Source organism: Carassius carassius, chromosome 37, assembly GCF_963082965.1.
Source record: "Carassius carassius chromosome 37, fCarCar2.1, whole genome shotgun sequence".
Classification (NCBI taxonomy): Eukaryota; Metazoa; Chordata; class Actinopteri; order Cypriniformes; family Cyprinidae; genus Carassius; species Carassius carassius.
Window position 1 is genome coordinate 1731076 of NC_081791.1, and position 14506 is coordinate 1745581.

The 14506-nt window shown below is 36.2% G+C and overlaps 1 long non-coding RNA gene across 3 annotated transcripts; it reads left to right on the forward strand.

The window, feature by feature from the left end:
- The first annotated feature begins 3810 nt into the window (after positions 1-3810).
- LOC132117641 (uncharacterized) lies at positions 3811-12520 on the forward strand. 3 transcript variants are annotated; one of them, XR_009425798.1, is made up of 11 exons: positions 3811-3906; positions 4389-4600; positions 5450-5606; positions 6127-6230; positions 7524-7605; positions 8295-8343; positions 8475-8554; positions 10412-10455; positions 10637-11227; positions 11515-11598; positions 11988-12520. It is a non-coding gene; the product is annotated as an uncharacterized LOC132117641 (long non-coding RNA). The 3 variants fall into 3 exon arrangements; XR_009425799.1 differs by having other exon boundaries at positions 10637-11206; XR_009425797.1 differs by lacking the exons at positions 11515-11598; positions 11988-12520 and having other exon boundaries at positions 10637-11492.
- Positions 12521-14506: the final 1986 nt, after the last annotated feature.

Here is a 14506-nt window from a genome sequence, read left to right on the forward strand (position 1 = left end):
GTGCATCGAAACGTGACTGTGTCTGGCGTCTGGTGTTGTCATTTAACCACCAAAACCATCCAGTCATACATCCCAATGTTAGGATTAACAAGACAGAGGGTGTTTTATATATATATATATATATATATATATATATATTTATTTATATATATATATATATATATATATATATATATTTATATTGTTAGTTTTTATTTTAATTACATTTATTATTTTTATTAACCCATAGATCTTTCAACCTCAACATAGATGTACTGAGAATGCAAACAAGTACACAAACACAACCATACAATCATAAACACACACACACACACACACACACACACACACACACACACACACACACACACACACACAGATACAAATGTAGACATACAGAAAAACATTAGATGTCCTTTATCACTTTCCAAATGGGGTTGTTAACCATGATGTTTAAAATAGTTTAAAAAGTATAATTTTTTAGCTTTCATGTAGGATTCATGTCAGCACTCAAATGTTTTTAGCAAGAGTCCAGAGACAGATGAAAATAGATGCGTGAAGAAAAAAATTTAAGAGTTTTTTAATGACAGACTAGTTGGTTTAGATTGTTTAAAACAATTGAGTTTATGCATTTCTCTTGAATGTGTGTACGGTAACCGTTGCATACATGAAGCAGAAGAAATACATAAACGCATTGTGATTGATGTTAAACAATAAAAAATATATTATTTATATATCATAACTTACTTTCTTTTCAAAACACAATAAACATTCTTATGACTTTTTAACTGCGAACAACCGGTTTGGTTGGAAAATAAAAAATAAATAAAAACATATTAGGTTTCTTAGTTAGATTGCTTATAGTTTGTAGTAAAATCACATATATAAGCTAAAACATTTTTCTTTTAAACCACGCGGTTTTCACACACATTCCTCACAAAACTGCCGACAAAGACCTTAAGTTTTTGTTTTAACGTTTAGCTGTACTGAGACCTTGGGGGGAATTATTTTACTCACAGTTTTGGGGAAGTTACTATGAACTTTGCAATAGGTTATAGATCACAAATGAACCTATTTAAAATCTAAAAGGTTGCGCAACTATATAAATTTCTTTAAAAAAAGTAATGTAACTGATAACATTTGATTACATGTTTATGACTTGTAATGTTTTTAACCGTTAATCTTTTGAAACGTGTAAACATTTCACGGGGTTAACATTAGAGCGCTCAACAGCTAATGACCGTCAGACTTTTCAAAATCCTTCATCACTTAAATTAGGATTGTGATCGTGATTTCATTTTAAAGCACAACCACCACAAAATCAGATTTGCTTGGAGATTAAATACATAGAGTAGTTAGAGTTAGTTAAGGTGGTTTACGAAATATATTAATTAAATCTGTACGTGTGTGAAAAAATATTCAGATGTAACATTTTCATAATTAACCGCAATTTAATTATTTTTCTGTGACTGTAACTGATTACATTTTATTTTTGTAATCAAATGATATAATTTAGCTATATGTAACTAGTTGATCCCTAACACTGATTATGCATTCTGACAATAATAGATTGTGAAAGTGTTCATTATCCTCTTTAACTTTAAAAATGCGGACAGTGTCGCTTAACACTAGTTTGACAAACAAGGGTTTGCTCTTAAAACAACCACCAGACCCCGACTTGAAAGCACCGTGACAAGTATAGCCATTGCAGAAATGTATTATAGAGATGTAGTAAGATAAACTCTGGATGCACGATTGACCGACTTATGACATGTTTACCATATTATTACAAGGCCCTGCTTACCTAGTTTTAGAATGAAATATGTCTGTAAAATAAACAAACATACACACAATCTCCAGAACAGGGTCTGATGATGGGTGTTCATCATTTCCTGATGAAGACAGACTGGATATTCAGACCACAGCAGCAGGACACGATTGTCTTTTTCTAAAGATAAAGACAATTATTTGGTTTCAGGACACACGCATCCTAATGGTTCACAAGATAACATAACAACGGTTGCTCCATTACAGCATAGCCAACCCCTATTTTAGCCTGTTTTAGCACATGTACAGTATATCGTATTATTCTTGAATATAGTCGTTTAGTCTAAATATGTGTTAACAGTTATTTATTGTTATTATATGTATTATATGGTTTTTTTTTTACAAAGGGGTTCAATTTAATACATTTAACTAATACCTCATTCAAGCTATGTAGATCTTCAGGTCAGGGAACTACAATACCCATCATACACCTTTGCAAATCTCTTTTTTGTGATCTGTTTTACTGATGCAAAGTCCGATTCACTTCTGAAAATGATTCATTTGGACAGTTTGGTTCAATGAACTGATTCATAGGGCACTTAAGTCATTTTCGCAGTTATGTCAGTACACATTTTTCTTTCTTCTAACAACTCAAGAGTCATTTTATTTCCGTGAATCATCTAAATAAATGTATTGTGTGAACACATATTGGTGATCATTATCATCTGTTCATTTAAGTTAATGCTGAATCATCTAAATAAAGTTAACTGTGTGAACACATATTGGTGGTTATTGTATTTTGCTCATTTAAGTTAGTGATGTTTGTGTTCGCAGTTTTAGGCACAGTGCCTCTGTCATTTGTTTAGCTTAAACATCGGTTTTTAGTCAGTTACAAAGGTGTCAGGCATTACATTTTTGTATTTTTAACTAACCTAATTATGACAGAGTTACAGATTTCAGGTGTTTTTGGTGAGTGTAAGCGGTGAAAACTTAAATGTGACCGTCGAGTAACGTTAGCTACTCAAACGAAGACAAATTGTGTAAGTGTTCATTAAGATGTCGAAATGAAAATAAGCGTACAAATATCCATAATGACAATAAGTACAATATACCCTAAAGACACAATAGCCCCTGCTAAGTACACCCAAAATTTGTTAGAGTGGTGAGATATTTACGTTTACCTTTATTCATTTAGCAGACGCTTTTATCCAAAGCGATTTACAGATGAGGACGGTGGAAGCAATCAAAACAACAAAAAGAGCAATGGTATATAAGTGTTATAACCAACCTGGTCTCATGGGAAATACGTACCTCTGCACACTTTTTTGCAGCGCCACAAATATGTACCACCCGGTACGTATTGCTACAGTTTTGAAACACAAACGTCCACTGGGGTCGCTAAAGAGTGACATTTTTTTTTCTTTTACAAAGAAGAAACAGGACTGCGTTGAATTAACCAAAAATAAAAATAAAACAACAATAATAATAATAATAATAATAATATATATATATATATATATGTGTGTGTGTGTGTGTGTGTGTAACGGAAGCCAGTGTAGTGCTGTGCAGGTAAAACCTCACTCCCCGATCTCAAGTGAGGTTTACCTGCACAGCACTATATATATATATATATATATATATATATATATATATATATATATATATAAATACAGAAACATAAATGACTCCTCAACAAATAAGAAAAAAACGTACAGAGATTTTTTTGTCCTTATTTTTATTGATTTATATTCTGTAGGCTTCTCATCGTCAGTAATTAATTCCAGTCAAAATATAGTAAATATAGTAAATATATTCTACCCGTTAATTAACGAGACAGAAGTTGCTGTTTATTTTTTGAGAAATAATGTTACCGTTTTTCTATGGGTTTGGTGAGTCAAATCTAACAGTAATATACATAACCCATTAGCCTTATCGACAGTGACCATCAGTTTTAAATTGTTTCTCCTTCGATTATGAGAACGGGGATTCGTTTTGAATATTATTTTAATTAAAATAAATTTAATAAAGTAAATTTAATTAATTAGTGGACGCCAGCATTACCCGTGATCCTAAGCATCAGTTGCTATGGAGACATAGCCAGTCCGCTTAGAGATTGGGTGATTTCTTTAGTGATTTCATTTCTCATTGCGCTCTGTCCAGGTAAGTTACGAGGTTCATAATAAGTAATGATCACGTTTTGCTTAAATGTTATAATTGATGCATTTCTTTGTCATTACACAGTAAAAACAATATAACTTGGCCTAACGTTACTGCATAAATCTGGAATGAGAAACCCCAGACAAATAAACGCGCCTTTTAACAGTCATACAGGAAATAGGAAAAGCATGACTTTAGATGTGCTTGCTGCTGTTGCTGTTTTATCAGTCAGTGGTTAGATCAGTCAATAAACGGGACAAGGGACGTCGCGTATGGGACAAATAAATTAGGCCCAGTATACGGACGTCCCGGCTTATAGATGACACGTGACAGTTGGCATTGGCAAGTGGCTAGGTTAGCCAGTAGTACTAACCCCCTTTATAGTAACAACATAGTTTTAAAGAATTCTAACGTTATAATTGTGCCTCTTGTTACTGGATATCATGTTACAAAAGCAACTAATGTAATTTTTTACTTTATTTTAGAGATGCCAGGAAGTTCAAAGAAAATGTGCCCAGGGTGCAACACCCTAATAAGTGTTGCATACAAGGCTTGCCCACTTTGCAAACAACTGCAGCCATATAAAGCAAAAGTTGCAGCGAAGAGATGCAACTTTCAAAATAAAAAAAATGAATGGAAGGAGTCAGTAAAGAAAAACAACAACAGGACAGTTGTTCTCAATAGCAGCCATGTGTTGGTAAGGTTAGGTCAAAGTTCAGGATTCTAATAGGAATTTATTAAATTAAATCAATTAACACAGTAAAGTTTAACAGTCAGTAGCCATGTTTCCATGTAATTGTCAAGCGAACTTATGAAATGTTTCGAAAAAGTATAAAATATCAATCAGGTGTATTTCTATCAACTGGGTTGGAGGGAATTAATTAAGATCCCGCGAGGGGATTCTCCCACACTGAAGCTGTCCCTAACCCGCCCCGTTTCCCACCAGCTTTGGGCTGCAAACAACCCAACCCTTAGATGGGACCTCGGCACTATGGGGGCCATTACCGGCCTCACACCTTCCAGAGGCTGAGCCATGATCAGAAAGACTCATGCAAGGGTCTCATGCAACACCGCCCAAGCGGTTTCCCATACACCAAATTTCCCACGCCGCATGTCAGATGGGGATTTAGTGCTGGGCTCTTTGCTCGCTGCTACTGATGGTTTCCTGGTTAGTTTCTTTCCCCCCGCTTAGTAATGTACCTGACTGCGTAAACAGCTGATCAGTGATGTGACTTAACTGTTCTTTATGTCAGAACTTGTGCAAAGCTGTTACCATGTTCCATTCAGCACATTAACTCTTTTTCGAAAAAGGTTTTTTACAAAAACGACCTCAATCGACCGTTAAATGTTTTTGCTAAATTGATGACATTTTTTCCCCAAATTTTGATGGAAACATGGCTGGTGAAACATGTAGTATAGTAATGAATCCCTTGATATGAGTTGTACATTTAATATGACCATTAAACAATTGTCATGAAATTAATATTTAAATTAAATTATTGTATTCGGTGCATGTTTTTTTTATTTAATAATGTTTTTATTTCAGCTTGACAAACTTGCTGCCCTTGATTTTTTCCCCATACTACTTTTGGGTAAGAAGTGCAAAGGAAGTTTGGTGGCCGATGTCATCCTAGGAGGGGATTATATTTTGGATCCTGATTTGCTTCAGAGGGTTAAACTTATGTATGAAGCTGTGCTAAAGAGTAAGTCTTTTTTTTGCAAAGAAGAAGCTCTGGATTAATCTGAAAACACTGGTAATCCTAAGGAACCCAAAGGAATGTGAACCCACAAGTATCATTTTCTTTATTTTTCTATTGATGCATGAGCATTACTTTCAGCCATAATAGGATGAATCAGCATGTGATCACCCAATTGTTTTATTTAGCAGTTAAGCCAAGTCAACAAGCTAGATAAAAAGTAGGCAGAAACTCTAGAATGTTCTGATCAGACATTAAGAGAGAGCATTTCCTTGACTGGGAACTTGATGACTATATTTGTTGATATAGACTGTAGATAATACATTTTACATTTTAATCATAACATAACACACCTGTAATGTAGAAATAAATTATTATAAATACTAGCCTGTTATCATCACTCGCCCGCAGGTCCTCTTCCTTGTAGTTCAATAATTAATCATAGGCTATATGGAATAAAGTGGCACTGAGATTAAGGCAAACTGTTTAAGTTTTCTTGTGTGTGATGTTTGTCTTTGTCTGCAAGTTCATTTTCAAAGACAGAAGAAGGCCACAAGTAGCACAGAAACTACTCACCCTCCCAAAGCCACTGCCACTGAGACCAACTTCACTCGAGAAGCCACTGAGACCGTCACTCCAGAAGCCACTGAGACCGTCACTCCAGAAGCCACTGAGACCGTCACTCCAGAAGCCACTGAGACCGTCACTCCAGAAGCCACTGAGACCCTCACTCCAGAAGCCACTGAGACCGTCACTCCAGAAGCCACTGAGACCGTCACTCCAGAAGCCACTGAGACCGTCACTCCAGAAGCCACTGAGACCCTCACTCCAGAAGCCACTGAGATCGTCACTCCAGAAGCCACTGAGATCGTCACTCCAGAAGCCACTGAGACCGTCATTCCAGAAGCCACTGAGACCGTCACTCCAGAAGCCACTGAGACCCTCACTCCAGAAGCCACTGAGATCGTCACTCCAGAAGCCACTGAGATCGTCACTCCAGAAGCCACTGAGACCGTCATTCCAGAAGCCACTGAGACCGTCACTCCAGAAGCCACTGAGACCCTCACTCCAGAAGCCACTGAGATCGTCACTCCAGAAGCCACTGAGACCGTCACTCCAGAAGCCACTGAGATCGTCACTCCAGAAGCCACTGAGATCGTCACTCCAGAAGCCACTGAGATCGTCACTCCAGAAGCCACTGAGACCCTCACTCCAGAAGCCACTGAGATCGTCACTCCAGAAGCCACTGAGACCGTCATTCCAGAAGCCACTGAGACCGTCACTCCAGAAGCCACTGAGACCCTCACTCCAGAAGCCACTGAGATCGTCACTCCAGAAGCCACTGAGACCCTCACTCCAGAAGCCACTGAGATCGTCACTCCAGAAGCCACTGAGATCGTCACTCCAGAAGCCACTGAGACCGTCATTCCAGAAGCCACTGAGACCGTCACTCCAGAAGCCACTGAGACCCTCACTCCAGAAGCCACTGAGATCGTCACTCCAGAAGCCACTGAGATCGTCACTCCAGAAGCCACTGAGACCGTCATTCCAGAAGCCACTGAGACCGTCACTCCAGAAGCCACTGAGACCCTCACTCCAGAAGCCACTGAGATCGTCACTCCAGAAGCCACTGAGACCGTCACTCCAGAAGCCACTGAGACCCTCACTCCAGAAGCCACTGAGATCGTCACTCCAGAAGCCACTGAGATCGTCACTCCAGAAGCCACTGAGACCGTCATTCCAGAAGCCACTGAGACCGTCACTCCAGAAGCCACTGAGACCCTCACTCCAGAAGCCACTGAGATCGTCACTCCAGAAGCCACTGAGATCGTCACTCCAGAAGCCACTGAGACCGTCATTCCAGAAGCCACTGAGACCGTCACTCCAGAAGCCACTGAGACCCTCACTCCAGAAGCCACTGAGACCGTCATTCCAGAAGCCACTGAGACCACAGGCTCATCAAAAGCCACAAGACCCCGGGGCCAGAAGGCAAAAAAAAGACAAAGTGAAGTATATTTCCTTAATAGTCAGTAATGTGTTATTAGAACTATGTTAATACGTATGTTATCAAAGAACTATGTTTTTGAATACACTACCAGTCAAAAGTTTGAACCCACCTACTCATCCAAGAGAATGGGAAAGCGTGTCCAAACCTTTGACAGATATTGTACATTCTAAATTAGTAATAACTTACTGTATTTATATATTAAGCATAGCGTCAGTTCTGTAAGTCACATTAGTCAAGCTCGCATCAGCTGATCCACGTCTACCTATAGGAATACGACGCCTATTACTGTATACATATATAAACTCCTTCAGTATTATCAGCAGCTGTTGCGTTTCTCAGGAGCGAATTACCCTGCTCCATCCCCAGCTGCACCTCTCGTCAGTCATTATAGCATTCTGATTACCCCTGAATCAGACTTAAATTCTCTTCAATATATTGTACATTAAAATAAATTACTGATATCTGCATTACATTTATGTTGGTTCTGTTCTTTTTACCCTAAGGGGGGTTATTGCTGCTTTTATGATTCTATGCTAGGCTGCATGGATGCGTAGGGAGTTCTTGTCCAGGACAGAACCATACCACCAATCAAAACTATATGCTAACTGTCAATCATATGTGACGATAGTGCTCTTGACAGAAATAGTGTTTAATAAAATTTGGTATCTTGTTTATTTTTAATACAGATCCAGTCCAACAGAGGGTAGCCAGCAAGATGAAGCCAAAAAAAAAAGTGTTAAGTACATTTTCTCTATTTAAAATGATATGATATATCAACTACACATTGATTCTGCCATCACAGTTAGGTATTGTCTATACTGGTATATTGGTATAGTTATTTCAATGTTATTTTGACTATCTTTCAGATGAGTGTCCAGAATGCTGTTGGAGAGTGAGGCAAAACAACTTTGACTACTCCAAGGTTTTGAAAAGAAGAGTGAGAGAGGTTTGTCTTTCTATAGTAGTTTCAATGCTCTTGCTTTATATCAATGTACTCGCACTCACTCATTATTAATATTTAAATTCTTTTTGATTCTACGCGACTGGCATATTTGCACACGCCGCTGAGTTTCTTTTTCACGCTGATGCAATGAGCATTCGTGGTTTTTTACCGGTCGCCAAGAGTTGAAGAATGTTCAACTTTGGGTCAAATGCAGTGCTCATCACTGTCACTTTTTACCCAGCCGTCCAATCACAGTGTAGGAGGCGTGGGACTAATAACACAAAACCGGCACACTCTGCTCGTACAAAGTCAACAGATGACAGCAACAAGCATAATAATGGAACAAAATAATTTTAAACTAGAGCCAGAGAAAATACTTTATAATCTATCGACAATTTTGTATAGAAACAACACAGAAACAAACAATCTGTGAAATGAGATAACTAGTAACACTTTCGTGGATATTCCACATAATAACAACAAGCAAAGCATCTCAACTGAAAAAAAAATGCTGCGCTGCCAAAAAATTCTCAAGCACTCACAGCTAGGCGTTATCAGCTGGCTAAAATGGTTTGGTGGACACACAGCCTAAGACTGCTTTAAAAAATTATCTGAAATGTTTGAGCACTTGATTCGACAACTAGATGTTTGGAAGACAATAATCTGGATTTAGTGTTCATGCAGTGAGCACTAATGTAACCATTTTTTACAAAAACCTTTTTTACAAAGTTTACTTTACAATAACAGAAAATAATTTGGCTGTATGTATTGCTCACATGATGTAGAACGCTATCCGAACAATACTTTGGTTACCATCAAATATGTAGCAAAAGTCTTAAATACATTAAAGTATTATGTAGTAGGTTTTAAATGTTTAGGTAGGTCTTAATTATGTTGAAATTTATTTAATGGTACTTTTTGTAGTTCTTTGTTGTCTGTCTGACCAATATAAAACCTAAAATTGCACACACAGTTCTGTAAATTAATGTACTTTTCAAGTAATTATTTGACTTTGGTTTTCCTTCAGAGCTTCATACTTTTTTGCAAGTATTGATGTGAAATAGGTCTTACATTTCCTTCACAATGGTCTTAAAAAATGTGTTACAAATTTTACATTTTACTTAATCAAACTTACATTAATGTAACATTAATGCATAGATAAATATGGATAACTCTTTGGATATGTTATTAATGTAATGTCACCATGAATAGAAACTGTCACAAGGTTTTCATGTAATTTACTAGATCCCTCTAGACCCCTCAGACAGTATATGATATTGTACTGTACCACTTTGAAATACCATCTTACAGCAGTAAATGTTATTTATAAATTTTATTACATGTTAAAGCTACACTGTGTAACCTTTTACTTATTACTTCCACCAACTAATAAAGTATTCTCGTAAGCGTAGAATCTGCCATTTAATTACATATGAGTGAGTCGCTCAAATGGTGGCAGCCATGTTGTGCCTTCATTTTGAAAATACATTCACCAAAGAGGGACATACCTGGAAATTTAAGCTTCGCCCTTTTGCATTTTACACTCAGTGATACTCATTGGAGAAGTCAAACTGGAAGCCATGTTAATCTTGGAATAATATGGCCACCGTAGGAGTAAAAACGCACTCGGAATTGAAATGAGCAGAAATGAATATTTACTGGGTAGTCATATAACTTTTCACAGCTAGATGGGGGGAAAAAATCACACAGTGTAGCTCTAATATTTTCCAACAAAGTATCTTTTGAGGACTCCAGACATAAAGACTGTACTTGCTGGCACCACAATGGCATGACTTGTGCCAAGACAAACGTTGCTGGATATTGAGTTGTGATAGATTTTTATTTATGTTTATTCTATAGGGAACAGAGGAGGTCCTCATTTGTTGGGTTCCATGCAAGACCTGGTAGGTGTACCAATGTACAGTTTATTACATACACAACATTTTAAACATTAACAATGTCGACAGTTACTGAAATGTTTGAATATTTGTTTAATAGTTATATTTTTATAAAATAATATATCATTTTGCTAGCCTGACTTAAGTTACTCAGTAAATCTTTACTCAAAACATTGTCTCTTTACAGTGGGACCAAATGGAAAGACTCCTGGGAGCCCTCCTCCCTTCTTGAATAATGAATTAAACATTTTTTTTAATTTTGTATTTTCTTTTATAATGAATAAAATAACTACAAACATAAACAAAGTTATTGGCTTGTTATTCATTGTCTAAATTGCATATGCTATATAGAGTACATACAGATCTTTAGAAATAACCTAATTAAAAATCCTCTGTTAATTGTCAGTTTTGTATGAATCCTGTTATATCTACTTCTGTACGTCTGTTATGTTCTCACCTGTGTTTGTCTGTGTATGTAGTTATATATGTACTGTCTATATATTGGTTGTAAGCAGGATTTCTTGTAACTTGGTGGATGGGTAGGACATGGTCCAGGAAGAAAGCTATTATATTTTGTGGCAGTTTAAATTTTAGATTAATTAAATTTGATGTAGTTGGAGACATTTGCTCTACTTTATGCCCTTAATGTTCAGGTTTGTGTCCTTCTGTCCAGATGACATTGAGCGGAGAACATCATGATGGTGCTGGTTCCACCCCAGGGCAGGAAGTAGAACAGTAGTTGGCATGCCGTGTAGATGTACTATCGTTATCTGCCTCTGTATTTAGATAGAAGACCAGTAGTAGTTGTATCTTTTGATCTATTATTCATTGGCAATGCAATAATTATCCATTCAAAGCATCAAATTGATTTAATATTGGCATATAACTATAAATAGATTTAAATACATAGAAAGAGAACTGTTTCAATTTCCAAGAAACAAATGTTACTTGTTTTATACAAGCTGAACAGGACTGAACAAAATAACCTGTATTATGAATATCAGGTGGTCAGAGAACAAATATAAAATAATGGTTCATACACTAATAATTATCTTGTCTTTTTAGACTTCTAAAGCTATACAGATCCACTTTGGGAACTGGAAACCCTTAAAGCTCACCTTCACCTGGAAATGAGAGAATGGGTATATGGTAAGAAAATTATGAACATTATATCTGACACAAAATAGTTTTGTGTTTATTATAAAGTTGACCCCTGTGATAACCTTTTTGTCATATGATATCAGCACCATGTTATTCTGCTGTAGTAATCACAAATGAAATGCTTGTCTATCACAATTTCACAAGCTCTCCACCAAAATTTTTATAGTCACTTGTATGATATTTTAGAATAATTTTCATGAAGGTAGATTTTCTTTTGACAAGTAACAATAATGATTAAAAGGTTATTTTGATGTTACTAATGCAGCACTGTAGAATATTTGTAGATATTTGGAATTGTCATGTTTTTCGGGGCTTTGACTGCTGTGTGATGATGCGTCATCTTTTTCTTTCTGTTTTTCCTTGCAATTCTTCTACAGGTCTCGGTGACTTGACAGAGGATGCTACCTATGGGCTCAACAGTCTCATCAATCGGAGGTCACTCAGAAGTCAACACAGACAGGCTGTAAATGCATACAGCAGTATAGGCGCTTTCGATAACATTGAGGACAGGACCGGTGCACTGAAGATGTGTACTAAACAAACCTGCCTTGCTTTTATGTCAAAAAGCCCTTTTTATGAAGTGATTTACAGTATAAGGGAATTTTCATCAGAAACCCAACTGTTGGAAAATAGTGCACTTTGATTTTTACATTTCAAACCAAAGCTACTAAGTGTTTTCACCCATAGCTTAGAGATAATAAAGGCCACTTATCTTCAGGAAAGTATTGACAATATAAATAATGGCACTTTGCTAAAATGTTCAGATTATGTATTGTTATTAGAAACAAAGACAAAATACTAACTATGTGTAAAGGTCTTTTCCTTTCCAGCACTTTTATACAATGTCAATTATATCATAAAAGTTTTTTAAGATATATTTACCTGCCTTCATTCTTAAATTCAAAACTCAAAAATGAAAGAAGATATTAGCAAAAACTGAAATTTTTACTATTCTTATGAATATTTACATTTATTTGTCTCTTTTTTTTCTGACAACAAAAACAGAAAAGCTGCTGTTTCTCCTGACTGGCATCACCAAGTAGCGGATTAATAATGTTAAAAGTCATTTTGCATGTTATTACAATGCATTACCGGTATTTGCTTTTCACGTGTTCATCAACCTATAAGACTACTGACTTATATTGTGCAGACACATTTTAAATTTCTGCCAACTGAACTGTTGGTGTTGTTTGTGAGGTTTTTGCATCACTGTTTGGTAGTGAGCTTGCTAGTTTCAGTCCAAAACTCCTTAGTGCTGCTTTAAATAAATCATTGTTATTTTTGCATGTAAAAAATCTGATGAAGTACATTGATTATAATGTACTTTACTTCAATATTTCCATATTATACTTTGTGTATGTTTGTAGTTTCTACTGTTTGTAGTTTCTACTGTTTGTAGTTTCAGCATACTTGTTAATGAACACCATCAAATCGATATTAAACCATACATGTTTTTCTGTTATGCTTTCCATATCGCATCATCTAAATGTACATCAATATAGTCATAAATCATATCCACTTTAACTGACATCCTGTAAAACTGTATGGTGAAATATCTTTCTTTGTCTTGATGCATACATATGTGCAATACTGTAATAAAAACAATTGTGATGTTTTTGCCTGTTAAATGAACTTCCTATTAAAGTACCATTTGGACACATAATTGGTTTATTCTTTAGACAAATGCAGATATTCACATGTTCAGGACTTGTGCCTTCAAGTGGTAAAAACACTTAATAGTGCATATTTTACTTAGGTGTGGTACATACATATGTGCACTACTGTAAAAAAACACAACTGTGATAGCATTACCTGTTGTGTGAACTTCCAGTATACCATTTGAACACATAATTGGCTGACACATAATTGACTGACTCTAGATGAATAAAGATGCTCTCAAGTTCATGGCTCATGCAAAAACACTAGTGCATATTTTACTTAGGTGTGGTACATACATATGTGCACTACTGTAATAAACACAATTGTGATGGCATTGCCTGTGGGGTTGGAGGTTGGGCCTCCAAAGTCCTCACTGAAACTATGCCTGGGTCAGGGCTGTGTCCATGAAATGTTGAAATTAAAGCCTGATGTAGGACTAACCCAAATACATTGTTGGAAAGGTCTTTGCCTGGAGAATAATATATGCCAGTATGAAGATGAGAAATGGGTCCTGTTTTGAAATATTGACCTCTGAACCTTCAGATATTTTGGAGCACCACAGCTCGTCCTGCTGGCACAATAGGGGTTTAAAGTAGGGTTATAAAACCATCTATCAGCAGAATAAAGGTTTTACTGCAGCCGAAGTCTTAAAACGTTTGTTTGGCCATATGGCTTTACTAAACTGCCCCCTTTGTGCTTAAAAATGTGATGTTAGCATAGCTAAACAATAATGCTTTTTTATGCATTTGGTGTTAGCAGCAAGGATTAATGTGCTTCATATAAATATTTGTGTAAATATGGCATTTTTTGTATTTATTTTGCGTATACTTTCGGACGTGAAACAATTTACTATAGTAAATTTTAGTATAGGCTACTGTATTATAGTATTTACTGTACAGGCTCGGAAGCTTAGCTAGACTAGGTATTGCATGTGATCTTACATGTGTTGTGACAAAAAAAATAATAATATTCTATTGTTGATCCATTTGTCAACGTAGAAAATATGTGGTAAACAAATGTGTACAAGATAAAAACGGCAAATTATAACCAAAACTGAAATAATGATGATAATTGTTTTACTAAAGAAATTAAGAATCAGTCAGACAATGATAGAAAATTCAGGTTCAAGGTTTTATTATTTACAATGGGGAGAGCTAACTTGTGCTACTCAGTCAGGAAACCAGTTTGTGCAGTGGAGAAGAGAGAATCTATAATTCATCATCCGTAGAGGCATCTG